Raw genomic sequence first — 18,851 nt, 5'->3', positions numbered from 1 at the left:
CTTCCCCTGTGTGAATTGAGATGTATTCTGGGGCATTGTAGGATAGTTTCACCTCATCTGAAACTCACTTTAACATCACAAAATCAAATGTTTGTCTCCCAGTTGAGTACTGTTTGTTTTGACATTCTACTTCAGGGCTTCTGGGAAAGAAAAGACAGGAGGAGAGAAAAGACTGAAGAAAGTAATTCTAATGAGACCAAATACATAGCAAAGTACTTGAGCACTGCTATCACTAGGCTCCTCAGGCTACTGTTTTGGGATGGCTTTAAAATAATCTAAATGGGCATCTGTATTCCCACCCTGTTCACACAACCTACTGGAAGTCATGGCAGCAAACTCCGGGCTTTGGACTGCAGGGAAGCCTTCCTTACTGCTTCATGAAGCTGACATGAAAATCTCTGAGCAACTCAGTTGTCTGCAATATGATTGTAGAGAACTAGCTGCTTATATTAAAGAAAAAAATATATTTCTTGGTTGGAGTGTGGAATAAGTCCATGCAGCATCCTTTACATCTGATGTAACATCAGGACTACTAAAAGAGGCCTCAGCTGCATTATTGTCAAACATGGTTTTCATAAATTAGCCTTCTAAACTCATAATTGGAAATGTAACTATCATGCTTTTTTGTACATCAAAGCATCCATAAATGCCACGACAGTTAACAATGCTCGTGGGTCCTGAAGACCATTCCAGTCTTATTGAAGGTCATTTGTGTTTATGTTCCCACTGACACGGCCAGTTGTTGTTATGATGGATGAAATATGCACTGATGAACTTTATGCTATAGTGCTCCCAATGCCTGGGATGAGGTACTCCATCCATAGACCAGCATCCCACAAACATCCCCCACGAAGTCAGAAAGGGTGGCAGAGGATCATAAGAACAGAACTGCTGTGGGTTCTGAGACCATATTTAATCTCTACCTGGTTCAGGTACCATTCAGCATCTGTTCTCTTCATGTCACTGGTGACTGCAACATAAAATACCATTGTAGCATGTAAAGGAGTGAAACTTTTTTAAATTTGAGTAAGATGAACTTTAACACTGAGTTCTGGGACACTACACTGATTTTTCAACATGGAATTAACAGAGAATATATTTCTTCATGTAGGCTTGTCTCCAGAGACTATGGTTGTGGAAGCCTAGTTAAATTAATGGAGGGCAGGATATAAATCTGATGATGAATTCTTTTTGGATGCTAAATCAATAACTCTAGTTGTGCAGATGAAATGCTTTTCATCACTTAAGGCCTTATCTTATAGCAGAAGGAGAATGCAAATAAAAAGATGAAAATCAAAAACTTGAAGGTTCCTGTAAAAGTTTCAAAAGGAAATGTGTGTGTTTTCAAGGTTGAATGTGAAGTACAGACAATATATGCTGACTGAGACAAAAAAAGTACAATTGCAAATTATACATTTAGCTTAAAATTAAAGATGTAAAGATGGATGTAATCAAGTTTTAAATCTGTTGGTACCATTTAACCACCTGGCTTACATTCTGCTATTAAACAAATGGCAGTCCCTGAACTGAACAGAAACATCAGAAAGAAGTGTGAGCAGAATAGAGGATGGAGAAAACACCTCTTCTGAGATTTTTTAATTTAATACTGAAACCAGCATTACAAATGGGTGGAAATAAATAACCTTCTCCACCCTTTCTGACCTTCTTGCAAGCCTTTGAGACCACAGCTTCCACCAGAGTTGTCAGTCTCCCTTTATTTCTCCAACCTTTTGAGAAAAGTGAACAAAATGTGCCACAAAAAAAATTAATGTTTCCCACCTGGAGGATTGCTTATCTTTCCACTGCTGCCCACCTCTGAGTGTGCACTCTTTCTATCCTTGACTCTGTTTCCTTTCTTCCTTCTTTGCATTTTACTAAGGAAAAGAATCTAATTTGAGAAAAAGAAGACTGTGGCCGTGCTGCTCTCAGCCTGTGAGCAGGAAGGCAGCTCTGTCTCAAATAACCAGTAGGTGAAGTATGTTTACCCGGATCTAGGCAGCTGATAAGGATATGTACCAAAACTTGTTTCTCTTACAGAGACACTTTATGCAATGATCTGCAGAATCAGAAGCTGCACATTTATCTTTGCTATTCTTTCTTCCTCACTCTCTGGATATTTGTCCTATTATGTCTCCAACAAAACATATTCGTGGTCATAAGAGAGATCAACAGCAGCAGCTTCAGCAGCTCATTTTAGATAACACTGACGTGCAAGAGGGCAATTAATGCCACCTCCATTACCAACAGAAAGACAGTCAAGGAAGAGGCAACATGAGAAAAAAATTTCTCTACATCCAAAGGGAAAGGGAAAAAGAGCTAGTGTTAAAATGAAAGCTTTCCTTATTCTTTTAAATTTTGAATGTTTTAACTGTCTGGGGTTTTGTTAGTTTGCCAGAGAAGCTTTTTCTGTTGCTTTAAATAGAAGGCTGTCATAATAAGCATTTACCATGGACCTAAGTTGACCAGGATTTCAACTCAAAATATTCACCTTGCTTAAAGGAAGAGCTGTTTGATTCAACTCTCGATCTTCTGCATATTTTTGTTCTACTAAGCCTAGTGCAATCAACAGTGGGAATTTGGGAGTTTAACCCTGATTAAGCTGGTTTTGTAGTCTCAGCTAGATGCCCGTGGTTTGGAACATTACCTAACTGTAAAGCAGGATGTTACCTTCAGAAGAGGAAATTTGCTCGCATAACTACTGGCATTATTTTTAAGTGGTACCAGTGTGGCATCCAAAATGGCTCTAAAGAAGGAATCTGGAGGTCCTCAACAGCCTGGAGGTTGTGGTTTTACCCAGTTAATAACTAAGCACCACGCAACTGCTCACTTATTTCTCCCCTTCTCCCCTCCATGGGATGAGGAGAGAATCAGAAAGGTAAAAGTAGGAAAGCCCATGGGTTGAGATAAGAACAGTGCAATAATTGAAATAATAATAATAATAAAATTGTAATAAAGGAGAAAATAACAGAAATAGGGAGGAAAAAACCTCAAGAAAAACAAGTGATGCAAATGAAAAAACAGTTGCTCACCACCAACCGATGCCCAGTCAGTTCCTGAGCATTGGCCCCTGGCCAGCTTTCTCCCTATTTTGTGTGCTGAACATGCTGCTGGGATCAGCTGTCCTGGTATGTCCCATCCAAGCTATTTGTGCCCTCCCCAAGCCTCCTCACTGGCAGAGCATGTGAAGCTGACAAATCCTGTAAGCACTGCTCAGCAACAACTACAATATCAATGTGTTATCAACATTACTCTCTAAGTAAATCCAAAACACAGCACTGTACCAGCTACTAGGAAGAAAATTAAATCTATCCCAGCTGAAAACAGAACACTGGGTAAATACCATTTACCTAAAATTATCCTCAAGAAAAGAAAATTTTAATAGTAAAAGTCATACAGCAGAGGTATGTGGCACTATTAGCCAAAAACCCTCTTTATGCAGTCTGATAAAACACCAACATAATCTGAAGGACATTTTGAAAGAGAACATTGTCTGGTCCCTAAAATTTGAAGACAACATCAACAGGCCCAGGTGTGCTAAATCTTCCCAGTAATTCCCATGAATAAAAATCTATTCTGGAGATTGTTGCCATCCATGGGAAGTGATGAGCTTCTCCTTGAGTTTCTATAAATAAAGATCATTAACCTTTAGGTAAAAAACACATCACATGTTTAAGAATTATTATAACTGTTGAGACCTGAAGATGAAGGACATGAAATTAAAAAGCTTTATGCTGATTTTTTACCATTAACATTGCAGCTTTGACATGCTCTTGACAGTCCCTGCATGCTTTCCTTTCTTGTCTCCTTCCTTTGTATTTTGACTTGTTCTCCAGTTAAAAATAACCCCTCTGTAGTGATTTCAACTCTATTTCCTCTTTCATTGAACATGTCAGGTTGTGACAGATGTGTATGTTTCTAAGCTGAGCCTTGAGGATGCGGAAATTTGATGCAAATGCCTTTAATTACATGCATCACATTTGAATAGCAAACTCCTTGGCAAAATAAGGCTCTCCCAGGCTGTTTTTACCATAGAGGCATTCAGACTTGGAAAAATCAAATCTTTTATGTGTACCCAGAGGTGTTGCAGACACTGAATGACCCCTGAACTGAGATGTGCCTCTCTTTATTTTAAACATAGTGTATTATAATTCTATACTGTCTGCGTGTGTCCCCCTATTTCTACTGTATGAAATGCACAGCTTTTACATGTGTATCAGTTAAATAGTACTTTTGATGGTAGTGGTGACACTCCATTTCAGCAGGCAAGAATTGCTTTTTGGTCTGGCTTTTCTTTGTATGTGGAGAGGCCATGTAACATACAGGGAGTTAGAGGTTTCACAGCTACAAAATCCACATACCTGACTTATTTTTCATCTAGTGTTAAATCAAACTCCACCTGAATTTGAACTAAAAGTGAGGGAAACCTCTGGTTGTTTTCTCACTTCTTGGACAGTGTAATAATCAGTAATAGTAGTTTCTTGGGCAGTGAATTAGTCATAGCTTTCTCTTTATTCGGCTTCTGATAGTTGAATTCATGAGTCTAGTGCAACACTGAGCTATTTAGTTTGCCTCCCTAGGCTGGTTATAAAGAGTGGCTGCAAACTGTGGAGAACCTTAATTTACCTGACAGGTGGGCACTTAACTTCTTCCACTGGAAACAGAATCCTATTTTCTTATTGTGACTTTTGTTCTGGGTCCTTCCCAAGATTAAGAATGAAAATGAGAAAAGTATCATATGAGCTAATCCTTTTTGTTTGGTGTTGTCTGCATCTACCAGATGGATCTTGTTTTTCCAAAGCACAGAGCTAAGATTTGGGAACCTCACTGAGTGAATCAGATGAGCGTGATGCGAAGAGCCAAGAAATGGAGAATCAAAATATCTTGGTATGTTTTTCTGAGGGGGGAAGAAGTGTTTAAATTTTCACCAATATTTTTTCGTTGAAATCTCAGACAAATGTTTTGGAATTTAAGAGATCTTGGATTAATTTATTTTCTGTTGAAAGTCCATTTTCCAATAGTCTACAATGAATGTCTATAAAACAACTTCATAATTTAAAGCATTATTCAGGTACGAGGTTTCATTGCCAAGTACCTTCAGGCCTGTGTACATTACCACCTCTTCTTGGGTCAGAGGTGTGCTTTTGATTCCACTTGTCATACTCTGGTTATTATTGCAGAGGAATTTCAGAAAATGCAAATTGTTTGGGAGCCTGTCTGATGTAAATCTCTCCCAGAATAAACCCAGTGATAACAGGTCCTCAGTACCAGCTGTTCTGCTCTACAGATCCATTCCCAGTGGAGTGAATATAGGCACAGACATTATTCAGACTAATTAGGAAGTTTTAATAGTTTACATCCAAATCGCACAAATAATCATCAATGTGAAGTTTTGTCCAGGCTGCTCTCACCTTTCAAATTCACCAAACCTGTCTGGCAGTTGCACAGCATGCTTTCTCATGAGATTTTCCATGTCTGGGTTCCCAGATAGAAATATCTTCAGAGTTACAGTGTCTCATTTTTGGTTCTGGTTCTGGCTGAAGCCCAGAAATACATAAGGGATACAAAATGAAGAGGAAAGCTCTGTCAGGATGATGCCACACAGAGGTTAAAACCATTCATGCACAGGATAGAACTGTATCCTTGCAGATTCCTTTACAGAAGTGCAATGACTCAAAGGAGAATTAAGCATAGATCTATAACGTTCATCTCTGGTATATTTGCTGTTAATTAAAACACCAGGCTGCAAGTTGTATGGGCTTTTCTTGCTATTAACAGGCACTGCCCATCTCATCTTTAACTCTCTGCAATGTACTGTGTCCCACAGTTTAGAATAATTGTGGGATGTTTCTGCTGGACTTATTTAAGCTTTTTGTAAATTCCACATGGTTTTAATAAACAGAACAATGCAGCTGAACCAGTGGAGAATACACATGAAGAATAACACGAAAGGACTAAGAAGTGCATATGTTTGTAGCATTTTGGCTTGTTCTCTCCTGCCTTACTGTTTCTGTTTCTTCTTTCATTTGCTTGCGTAGTGTTCTCATTTTGTTTAGTCCCATAGGTAACTGCTTGTGCCTTCGTGTGTTCAGTGCCTCATAGCACAGATATATGCTTTCAATCCCTGATTGCACCAAGCAGATAAAGAGATTTTACAGTCAGGTCTGACATATTAAACTGCTACGACTCAATTCTTCCTTAACACGATGAGAAATATTCCCTGCCACCTCTGCAGCTCCTGCTCTGACTTGCTGTCTGGAGAAGCTCGTCCTGCTATATCAACTAAATTGGGTATCTTGGGACACTAGTCACCCAAGCTGAGTGCCTAATATGTGGCTAAGTGTATGTCTCTTACGTATCTTGTTAGTGGTTCTGGGCACAGAGAAAACATTTTCTGAAGATGTGTCATTAGTTCATTGCCCATTAACGGCTTGCCCTATGTGTAAATGTCTCTGGACAGTCCCATGTGTTTAATCTGCTTTCTTTATCATTCAAAGATATTATCTCTGGGCCTGGCTTCACTTTGCTGTGGTTACACTCAAGGATAAGAGTTTTTCCCATGACCTTTGGAATTAAGGCATTGGAAAGACCTCAGCATTTCTAAAATATTGTTACCAAATCAAGTCAAAAAAGCAACCACAACTACAGATGAGAGGTTGCAGAATAATAGTCTTTGTTGGCCAAGCAAACAGGAAACCCTGAAATACTAATATAGTATTATTAAAATCAGATTAGATGTGATGACTTTTCACGTAGGGACCTCACTATATGTTCTATTTAGATTTGCTGTGTTTGCATAAGTGTCATAAAAAAACTGAAACTACAACATTAGTGTAATGACAAGTATATAATTTCTTGAAAGCCAAGAAATTCCTTGTAAAAGCATCTTTGCCTAGAGAGGACTTTAGATCTCTGCTTTAGAGACATGCCCAGAAGATATTTTATCACAGCTATTAGTATGAGAACAAGTGATCTCTGGAAAAAAATTAGAAATGCCACCCATGTCAAGACTTCTGTGAAGCAGCAAGGAAGCCATTGGTCTTGTTTGGGTTTAGCTAGTTCTGTGTTAATTTTATTCACCTCCATTGATCTATCTGCTACAATATGTCTGAGTCCTTTTACACCAAGTATCTTAGCATGTATTTATATTATATATATCTTAAAAGCCAAAGACTTTTAAGAGAGAGAGAAGGTCAAAAAGATCACATCAGTACTCTCATGTTAAATTGGACGCACTCATGTTGTTAAAGAAAAAAAAACAAATACAAAAATATAAGATTCCCCTTGCTGACAAAATCAGCTTTTTAAGGTCGAGTCTTTCAAAAATAAAGGACTTCAGCAAAGGACTAGCTATCTGTGCAAATAAATCAGGGCAACCTCCCTGTTGCCAAAAAATGTGTGTAGTTAAAACAGTTCAAATATCTAGATAAGAAAAAAAATCATCATTTAAAAAAATAAAAAGTCAAAACAAACCAGAAACAACAAGATTAATTCATGGTTTTATTCTGCATTAGCAAGATAGTGGAAGGAATACAGCCAGCTCCTGCTTTTGGTACTGAGTTTAAAACTTCCAGATGTCAGGTGCTAATTCCCTAAAACATATCAACTTCATCACTTGAAGCAGTTTGGAGTTTTCTGACCATACTCCTCTGAAGGATTTAGTGTTTTCTCTATGCTTTTCTGACTGTCATCTGCTGAAGCAAATAGTTGTGGTATTTCCTGACAATTAGGGTTCTCTCACAAAAGAGAGAGACACAACTGTCTGTTGAGCTGGCAGGAAGACCTTGCTTATATGGTTTGTTTGATCTTTCTTCCTTTTTGACAGCATTTGGCAAGTTGTCCAAATTGGAATTTGTCCCTGGAAACTAAGAATGACCCCTGGAATTTTCTGGAAACTTTGAAAATGTGGTGCCTTCTCTCATGTCTCCAGTCTCCTTTTTCCATCTCCCCTGTCAGCTGGTGTCTGCAGCACGCAGAGCCTTGCGGAGGAGCTGTGCCACTGGTGCTGTACATCTCCAACGATCCTTCTGGCTTACTTTGCAAACTTTTCAGGGTTTTTTCATTTTCAAATGTCAATTCAAACACTTATTTGTGCAGATAGGCTGTTTACCTCATTATTTGCCTCACTGTTTAACTCCTTCAGCCACCTCAGGCTGCATGAGATCATAATAGATGTATCAGGCCATAATAGATGTTTGCACAGGGACAGGCACACAGCTCGATAGAGTCATAGTGCTTTTTTGTTTCCTAAGGCAGGATCCAAGGCTTCTCCCAGAGCAGTATCACATTTGTCTTCAAGGCACTCTAATACAAACAGGAGTCTTTTGAGGAAAGAGGAAGGTGCCTCCCAGAAGAGTTAAAAAATAACTTCAAGATGAAGACAAGCAACAATCTTCCTGTAAGAACATTTGGGGGAAATAAACACTTCTTCCTACCTGAACTCCTGATCTCAACAGGCAGCAGTGCTTTAGAAGCATTTTTTCTTCACTGCTTAAGGGAAATAACTCATGTGGAAAATTTTGGCAAAGTGAGACAGTGTCAGAAACAGAACAATTTCAGTAGATTTTATTAATGGAAATAATCAGAACTCTGGAATTTTCAAGAGTAAAGTTGAATTATGTTTTTCTAGAAAACCACAGTAGTCTCTTTTTCTGTCTCTCTTCATTTTTCGGAGGCACATGAAAATGTCTTTCTAGATCAGAAATGTTTCCACTCTTTTTGTTTCTTTTCAGACAAAAAATGTTCTCTCTGATGTTTACATGTTTCCTCAGAGAACAACTCTAATTGACTTCCATCACAAGAAAATATTGCTCTAGAAGAAAAAAAAAATCTGCTGTTCCTTTACATCAATTTTATGTTTCTTAGTTGCAGTAGCACAGTGGATAAGTGACTGTGTTTTTTGAGAAAGGGCATGGTTCTTGCCTAATTTTTATTTATTTATTATTACTTAATGTAGATAAGAAACAAATAGAGGTAGTTGAAAAGATTTTATTTGCTCTGGAATAAATTGGTTTTATAATCTTTCTTTTGACTACTTCAGAGGAACTCAAAGATTCCTCAGTCTTTCACATTTCTAAAAGCACACCTGAAAGGTGGAGAAGAGATCAAGCTACTTCTAAAACTCCCATATATCTAAATCTCACACAATTTGATCACTTGACCATGTGCTGATGAATTCTGAAATTTGGGTACCATTCTATTTAGCAAACTGATATGTAAATGTCCTTGCAGTTGAGAATTGTCACCAGGCTTTTCTCTAGGCAGGACCAGGCTGAAATCAGTTCTGTTGTAGCAGAAATGTAGTCATTCAAAACAAGGGAATTTCTAAGCCACAAGATACCACTGGTTCATTTAATCTCTGAGAATGATCAATGGCATTTGCAGCAAAGGAAGATGAAAAATTGCAGCCATGTCACCAACTAATCTAATCAGTCACTATTTGTGCTCTGGGGTATACGCTGTTCAGAAGAAGGACTTATTTCTGAACTAAGCTGGCATTCACTTCATGTCCTAAAGCACAAAATTAGATAACACTTTTAATTTTATCCCAGCTATTATAAATGCACCTATTCAATCCTTTTATCTCTGCTGCGACATTTTCATATTCCATTATTCTACCAGTGACTTCAGAATAACTCAGATAATTTTCCTGCTCTGGATTTATAGCCATACAGAAGCCTTGTGACCAGCTGAGTTATTGGATAAGCACACCAGAAAGCTTGTTCATCATCTCTCTAGAGGAAGAAATTTGCTTTGTGACAAAGGTTACTATTAGATTTTATCTTCAATTCAGCAAAGTATCAGAAATATCATGAAGTACATTAGTGGCTCTGCTACTGTTAATATAGGGTGAATAACAAGACAAAACTTCAAGCAAACCAGAATTTTGTAGTTACATACACACAAATTACCGATATCCTTGAACATCAGAAGCATTAAGGTAGTGAGAAATTCTCAGCATAATTTCCTTTTAAAAAAAGCCCCAAAACAACAAAACCTGTATTGAACCTTCATAATTTTGAAGACAACTGTGAAAATGAAGAGAAATGTAAATCAAATAAGGATCATTTGGCGCATACTTGGGAAATCATCTTAATCACTTGGAACAAATCCTCAGGCACACACTGCATGCTGGGTGATTAAGATGGGCAGGAACAATTACTGTTGAAGAAGTAGATCAGAAAGTGGTTGTTTCACAGGTCATCCTGAAAAGGCTAAAAAATCAAACATATTACTGCAAAAACAAACATATTACAGAGCAGAAAAATACTGTTCACTTAGTACAAAGTTTTGGCAAATTCTATTCAGGTTGGATATGCAATGGACCACATGAGACAAATAAATTCAAGGAAGTTAAAATTGAACTAGCTCAAATTAGGAAATAATTCACTCACAAAAAAAGATAAGAGAAAATATTTAAGGAGATCTAGACCTTTGAAGGCCATGAGCACAAAGAAAGGTGGGGAATAGTTTTGTGAAGTGTACTAAGAGACAGCTTGAAATGAATGAATAAAAATAAAGGAAAAAACAAACAAGCAAACAAACAAAAAAAAGGAAAAAAATCACAAGCCAAAAAACCCAGGTCAGTTCTATAAATGTTCCTGACAGTACAGCATTGGACATTAAAGTAGCTTCCTCAGGCTGAGAATAGCAGCATCAGCTGGATATTTTATAATGGGCCTAGACAAAGAAGAATAATTAATAGATACTAAAAGGCAAAATGACCTGCATAAGTACAACAAAAATAACATTTTGATATTTTAGGACAAAATCTCATCTGAATTGACAGCTTTTTCAGGGGAAAAAGACAGTTTCTGTTAGGGGAAAGAGACATTATTTCTCCTGGTTTGCAGAAAGCTTTTCAACACAGCATTACAAATTCTTTAAAAGCCCCATTAAGATAATGGAATATCTGGGGGGAAAATCCATATGATTTCCCTTGTGGTGCCCCTCCTCTACTTTCCCCTGTGCTTCTGTTTCTTTAGAGCTCTCCCAAAGTACATGAATTGAGTTTGTCTCTGCATAAAGCACCAAGAGATCCTTGAATGATTCCTCCTTATACATATAAAGAAGGTCTAAATGATTCAGGAGGCTGAGTCTCACCAGTCTCCTGAAGCCCTTTGACACCTTTATGTTCTGTTTTCTCAATGTTCAGATCCTACCCAGGAGACTTGACTGCCAACAAAGCTTGTGAAGCCTTATTTCTCTTTGGTGATTACTCTGACAGAATATGGTGCCTTTGTTCACAGGTGTTATCAAGGGGTGGCTGAAGGGCACTCAGGCTGCCTAAATTTCCCTGAAGAGCCATTAAGCTGCCTGTGAGTGATGGTTTTCTCTGGCCTGTTATGGTGTGTTGCCCTTGGCTGGATGTCAGTTGCCCACCAAGCTGCTCTATCACTCCCCTCCTCATCGGGAGAGGGAGGGGAGAAAACAAGATGGAAAAAACCTCATGGGTCAAGATCAAGGCAATTTAATAAAGGAAAAGTTAAGGTCATGTGATCAGAAGCAAAAGTAAACAAAATATTTTATTCTCTACTTTCCATCAGCAGGTGATGTCCAGCCACTTCCCGGGAAGCAGGACTTAAGCACATGTAGTGGTTGCTTCAGAAGAAAAACAACATAAATAATGAATGCTTCCCCCCTCCCGTCTTTCTTTCCTCGAGCTTTTATTGCTGAGCACATATCATATGGTGTGGAATACCCCTTTGGTCAGTTTGGATCAACTGTCCTGGCTGTGTCCCCTCCCAAGACCTTGCAGTGCCAGCACTGCTCAGCAGTAGCCAAAACACCGGTGTGTTATCAACACCTTTCTAGCTACTGATAAAAAGCACAGCACCAGGAGGGGTGCCATGGGGAAAATTAGCTCATCTCACTCAGACTCTATACATCTGTCATGGAGAGCTGGCAGCAAACCAACAAATTAGAAGCATGGGAAAAACATGAGTGCAGAATTGGGCCAGGATGACAAGGAAGAAAAATGTGTTAGAGGCAGTATTTGTTAGAGAAAGATCCTTGGTAGGAGTAAATGGGAGAAGGTACTGTAGTATCAGTGATTAGCAACAGCTTGATATATGACATGGAAAAACTTATTCAGCATTTTCACTTTTTGAGACAATTTACATGACATTTCTATAGCCATACCCATGCTGTTAAAAGGAGTAGAAATACATGCTCTGTCTCAGAGTGCTAAGTGAGCTGAATCTGTTGAGTGAACACTGCTGTATTTTTTAACCTTTCTTCTTCTTCTTTCCTAATGTTCTTCCTGTTGACATAATTTTGTTTTCTGTATTACAGGGACAGCAAGGTTTTCAATTGAGATCACTACCCTAATACGCAACGAGCTGCACAGAAGAGGAACATTGCTAGAATTCACATCCTAGCTGCAGAAAAGTGAGCAAAAGACAAAAGCCTTGGCCCTGGTCACAGTCTGGCAAGGTCATCACCAAAATAAAGTTCAACTAAACTCACTTGTACAGAGAAACTTGACATAGTCAAAGATCAGCCTCTGAGATCCCATAGGATCTCACGTGCTGAGTATTCTCATATCAGCACATAGTGATTACAGCCACACAAGTTATCCCGTGGCTGGGATAGGGAGAATTTTAGGTTACTCATTGTCAATGTGGATTTCTGTCACTCATAATGCACACTGGTAAAGTAGATCTTCGCTTTATGTATGAGTAAAGCCAGTCAAGCTTTCCACCCATTCTGTTGTATCATCAGGCTTCCTTAGAAGGAGGACACATTGCCCTTGGAACAAGAGAAAACATAAATTGGAGTGAAAGCATATTAAAGAGACCTATGGGTGAAGAAAGATGGAGGAGAGGAAGGAGATTAATTGAGCTGGACAGCAACTGGGCTTTGGGAAGGCAGAAGCTACATCGTCTCCAGGGTTTTTTTCACTTGTGATATTTGCAACATTTGCAATGTTGAATATTCTATTGTATTAATCAGTGACCACTTGGGCAGCAGCAAAAAAAAAAAAAAAAAGGCCAGACCAGCACTAGGGTGAATTAATTAGTCTCCCAAGCATAATAAGGAATCAATTTGCTACACAAAAAAATGTGAAATAATATAAATATGTTCCCTCCTCTCTTTACCCCAGGAGAGTTCTAATGCGTGAATTGTCATTAGTATTCATTTACATCAAATAGAATGGTTATGCACCTTTGTTGGATAATATTTAAATGTCAAAAATATTTGTATTGCTGTCCTAAATTTGTGATTCTTCTTGCAGCTATCTGACCTGTTCATATGTAATGCACAGCTGTACTTAGAGGAAATAACAAACCTAAGTTCCCAAATGCTACATCAACACAGTAATACTCTGTCCTGTGCCTTTGGATTATGCTCATTTCTCACTTGAGGAATTAGATATGGGCATAGTTAATTAATACCTCTCCTCTCCCTTCAAATCCTGGTATGGCAGAGGCATTAAGGGGAAAATAGGAGGGCTGCACTCAGGGCAGCGTGTTTAATCATCAGCTACTGCAGATGTAGCCATATATTCCTGATTGCTGAAAAATGTAACCTCACATAGCTTTGGGTAGTTGCTTCCCCAGAGGTAATCTGATGCCTGGCTAACTTTCTAAAGGAAATGTCCTGGTTCTCCAGTACAATGTTGGGCTGAATATGGAGCTGATTGGGTGACATTCTACAGCTTATATTGAGAGGAGGTCAAACAAAATCAGAAGTGTCCTTCTGTCCCTAAAAAAACAGGCATTCTCTGAGCAGTTTAATCTGTGTCTCTTGGATGTCAAATAGTGGTTTTGTTTTTATAATTTATAATGTAGTAGCACTCAAAGTTTGTGGTGGGTTTGCTCAGTTGTAAACACCAGTCATGTAGTCGTGCAAGGTCTCTGCTCTAGTGTACCTCTATTTTACAACAACAGTTGTAGGGACAAAAGAAAGCAACACTTGTATGACAGAGAAGAATGAGTATAGGGAGAAAATCAGGGGGGGAAATTATAAGATCGAGAGCAAAAAGACTAAAGGGAGCATTCAGGAAGGGGTTAAAGTGATAGAGCTTTTCAGTGGTAGATGATAAGAAAAGGATGAGTTGTCCACTGTTCATAGTTTGAGTCAACTTAATGAGACTGTAGTGGATGACTTCTGAAACATCAGTCTTGACTGATTTCTGAAGGATTTTTCCTTCTGATGACTGAAGGAAATTCAGATGGCCTCTCCAGTGGGGCAGTGTGACAGCTATGAACATGCTATTGCAGTTTAGGCACTTGCAAAGGTATCATTATTATGGAAGACCAACACATAGTACAGACAAAAGTCTCTGCCAAGTGTTTTTTCATCCTTTGTGGTGCTTGAAGTTCCATGATCTTCAAGAGAATCTGGTTCAGAGAATTTATGAGTGTGTCTCACTACTTTTCTCAAGAAAGAGATTGTGTTGGAAATATTCCAGGCACAGGAAAAGTGACCAAAAAGAAAATCAGATTTTATCACTAGAGATCAGCTGTAGCTCAGGTTGAGTTTACTATTATTATAAATGGTTTGAGATTTATGCCGACCAACAGTGCAAACAGCTGCTCCTTGCTATTTCAAATGACTGCTATGAGTTTTATTGTTCCCAGACAGGTAAGCAAAGTGTTGTGAAAAATACCAGCATTTCAAACCTGGACTGCTCAGATAATGCACATTACTGCCTCAGAGTCCTCTTATTGTCTTTCTTTGCAACCAGCTGGCAACAGCTCTTGGTAACTAATATCATCTTGGTGAGCGTAAGGGCTGAGAGATTCCCAGGGGTACAGAGGGAGGTTCCTTACCCAGCTCAGCCACCAGCTCCTCTTTACTATTTTCTTGCACTCTGCTCGAGTTCTTCCTTGATGAAAGAAGGATAAAAATCAATTAATTCCTTAACAAGTGAAGTGTTTGCTAACTACAGGGGAGTGGCACTACTTCATCTGCATTTTTATGGATCAGTTTTGGATTTCCCCTCCTTTTGCAGGGCTTTTGTGGCAGACTGTATATGGTGCTGTAGTACCTCACAATCCACCTGCTGTACTAGCTGCCTGGCAAAACCACTGCTGCTACTGCTGTCAGACACAGTATTTTTGCCCTTTATTGTTGGATTGTTTAAAAAAATCTGACAGGCTGTCACCCAACAGCTGGTCTTTTCACAGGTGCCAGAAAATTAGTCTCCAGAAGGATCCTTGTCTCCATCAAGGATTTTGTAATAAACAACTGTTTAAAACAACAAGATCTAAAAGGGGAAACACTTCAGCAGCAGGGTGAGCATGACCATGGACGTGTGTTCTGTGCTCACCTCTGCTACATAGCCAGCTTCTGTTTTCCATCACTTCACACATCAGTGATGACCAATGCAAAGTAAACTCATTAATCCTGCTGCTACAGAATTAAAATCTCTGTGTTAAAATTGCATATTTACCCACATCTCAACTTGAAATAATCACAGTGAATGACAGAACTACTGCTGATTACTTTGTCTGATCACATCCTCAATTAGTGTTAATGCAAATTTAGTGGATAACATTGAGACTCCAGGACATTGAAGCATTGAACAGAGTGAAGCGCAGGAGCAGCCTCCAAGGAGGTTCAGTGCTATGCAGAAACTCATTGACCCAGGGCAAGTCAGCCACATTGCAGGCATATTTAAATACAGCCAGAATGCTTATTTTACTCAGAGCAGAGCAATGAGGAGTTAATTCCATGTTACACCCTACTCTCATCATTGCTGAATGAGAAATCCTAGATAGCATTATTGCAAGTTCTGATGCTTATTTATCTGTCAGCCAACAAAAATAGGAGGTATGGACTTAATCTTCTAATTTGTAAATGACTAATGAGTTTGAGTGTCCACAATTTCAAGTCTCTCAGAAGATGTTGTTAACAGAAGGTCCTTTCCTGTAAAAGTGAAAGGTTTCCACCTTTTATCTTCCAGCTCATTTTCTTTTCATGTTTATTACCAGTTTTAAGGCAGAGTAGCTTTGCAGTTCTCTCAGCCTGTCCTGTGAATAAGGTGACCAGTCAGAGGAAGTCAGTAACTCCTCCTTCTCTCTCATATGAGTCAACCTTCAGTTTTACGTCTATATGAGATATGTGCATGCCTGTGCTTTGGACCAGTTTTATCACTGACACAGAAAGTGTCATAATTGCCTATAGTAACAACTGCTTCCCTCAGCAGTGTGATGACAAAGTGTCTCAGTGATTTCCTTTGAGAAAGTTTGGATTTTGAAAAGCAAAATCAATTTATGCTCTCATGCATACTCCCAGATTATGAGAGCATTGTTATGAGATCACCCACAAGAGTTAGGAAACAAATCATTAGAGTAATTCACTCAATATGGTTATGCCAAAGTTAATTCACTTTTCAGCCATGTAATAAGATCCCACAGGGTCATTACTTCTTTGCTACATCATCGAAAATAGTGAAATCCATTTTTCTCAGTTTATGTGGAAATAGACACTGTCTCTTATCATCCCTGGCTGAGTGAAATTGAAAACTGCAGTAGTTCCTTTCTTGAAGTTTTCCAAGGCAAAAAATCATTATTTAAAATGTGAGATTTAATGCATTAATACAAGAGATTTGAATTGTCTCTCCCTGACATTTGAAGCTTTTATCACTAGCAGGATGTGTAGATGGATGAACAACTGTGATAATAAGATTTCTTGTATATTACTTCTGAAAAGAAAAAAATGTATTTGTCAGGTTTATTAGTAAGAGAAAAATAGGACACAAAAATTATGCTAAGATGATAATTGATGGCTCTCACATATAGTACATATCAGTAAGTTTTGCCTATGTACTTGACAAGCACTGTCTTAAAACATGAAACAAGGCAGAGACTATAAGCTGATTGAAGAGTCTATCAGTTTAGGAAGGGCCCTTTGGTAACAATGCATGTGCAGGTACGTGTAGCTTCACCCATGGTAAGGCTCACGATTTCTGCAGACATCCTATCAGGTAACAGTTTCCACACTACCTTTGGCATATAGTTGAACAAAGCCTTTTTCATTATGATTTTAGGGACTTGTGCAAACATAAAAAAGGATCTTGAGAGTTTAAACTGATAAGACAGAAGATCCAAATGATTTTACAGATCTGGCAGCAGATGTTACTTTTTTGTCCATATGAAGAATTTGCTGGCCTTTCCTCTCTTATATGCCTTCACAGTGATTATGTTCATGTGAAAGGATAGATTTGTAATGTTCTCCTTGATTTTTGCACCCTGGCATTTAATGAAATGTTGGGAATTACAGGGAATGAGGGACCATGGTAGCCTTTTACTTCTTATACTTACATAATTTGCCAAAGACTTACCTGAACTATGGTCTGCACTGAGGATGAAGAAATCTCTGTGTAATTCACCTTATGCAGGTACACAGGCCAACTTATCATTTGAAAATACGATTTTCCCTGCTATATTCTTTGCAGCAGGCTCAGAGTAATGCTTGTAAAACTTGTGTAATGCCAGTCGATTGCTAGTTGCTTATAGCAACATTACAACCTTATTTACCAGTATGGATCAGCTGATTCACTGGAAATGGAGGAAGTGAAAAATACTGACATTTTCAGTTAGGTAAAATGTCTGTTAAAAAATATTTTTTTTATTACAGCATCTCTCTTCATACCATTTCATACTGTGCAGGACTGTATTCAGGAGCCTACAATTCATCCGAAAAGTATATAGAGTCTGACACCACAGTTTATATTACAGAAGCATTCTGACACTCCAAACGCTGTCAGGACAGAGAGAGGTTATAATAGTATAGAAAACACAGAAAACCTTTCAGTCTACTTAATCAGACAGGAATGAGGCAGGGGGTGAAGACAACTTTAAATACATAGAAAATATGTTTTGCCCAGCAAGGTCATAGCAAGCATGAGGACAAAGTCTTAATTTCTTGGTTTTATTTATCCTAGGTGTTGTAAGGTCTAAATTTGAGGGTGTTGCTGACAGAAAAGTCTCCCTTGAAGCAGAATATTATTTACAGTAACAGAGAAAATCAGAATTCCCTAAATAAATAAAAGTGGTTTCACAGCAGTGCAACTTAGGAGACTCCTTACTTCAGTGCAGGGTATGATTTGCAGGGACTCCATGCTGACCTCACTGCCTCTCTGCCCATACATGGACTCCAGTTCTTGGTCTAGATATGTGCTATGGGTCTTGCACCCACCAACCCATTTAATGTAGTGTTAGCACATACTCAGGAAGCTGTTAATAATGTGCCCTCTTGGCTTCTCACAGTGCTGACATATGACCTATGTGAGGACCAGAAGAGCTCCTGAAACAGTTCTCTGAGACAACCACACATGGTCGTTACTGTGGTCTTTAGAAGTAACAAATTTACAGAGACTCCTTTTACCCTTCAGTTCTGAAGAGGAGGTGGTAAAAGTTGGCTTCCTCTGACAAAAATCTAGGAGAAAAGCAGCTGACAGCCAGACCCCTTGGGAAGAACCCATTATATTTCCAAAAGACACTGCCTGTCTCCGTGCGGTGCAGCTGGTGCTTCCCGTGATAACAGTACACATAATCTGAGCACCCAAGATTCCTGTGTTAGCAGCAAGAAAACCTCATATAAATTTCACTCTTGTAGGCATCCTGTGAAGCAGTCACTATGCAGGAGATTGCAAGTAAGGAAATCTGAATTTGAATGGCAACTGTCTCCCCCATGGTAAGTTTGCAAAGTCCCACTGAATTTTAGTAAGGTTGTATAAGTTTGTGCTGGTTAAGGAACTGATGGCTTAAAGTTTACTTATTGCACTTCCTAGCTTAGGCAATAGCTGCACATAAAAAACGCTCCTTGTATGCCAGCTTAATTAGAAGTGACTCATTTAATGGATGCAGTGTAATTAATGTCTATTATGCCATGCAAAGATC

At 38.7% G+C, this 18,851-nt stretch overlaps 1 long non-coding RNA gene across 1 annotated transcript in view; it reads left to right on the top strand.

Moving 5' to 3' along the window:
• Nucleotides 1–18,645, top strand: part of LOC108639038 — a 56,241-nt gene extending 37,596 nt beyond the window's left edge. The window contains exons 3-5 of the long non-coding RNA XR_003915639.1: nt 4,778–4,884; nt 12,292–12,387; nt 18,568–18,645. This is a non-coding gene — a long non-coding RNA (uncharacterized LOC108639038). The remainder of the gene's footprint in view (nt 1–4,777; nt 4,885–12,291; nt 12,388–18,567) is intronic.
• The last annotated feature ends 206 nt before the right edge of the window (nt 18,646–18,851 follow it).

The sequence above is a fragment of the Manacus vitellinus genome, unplaced genomic scaffold (genome assembly GCF_001715985.3).
Source record: "Manacus vitellinus isolate BGI_N305 unplaced genomic scaffold, ASM171598v3 scaffold_15_pilon, whole genome shotgun sequence".
Classification (NCBI taxonomy): domain Eukaryota; kingdom Metazoa; phylum Chordata; class Aves; order Passeriformes; family Pipridae; genus Manacus; species Manacus vitellinus.
This window is presented reverse-complemented; position numbering and strand designations above follow the sequence as displayed.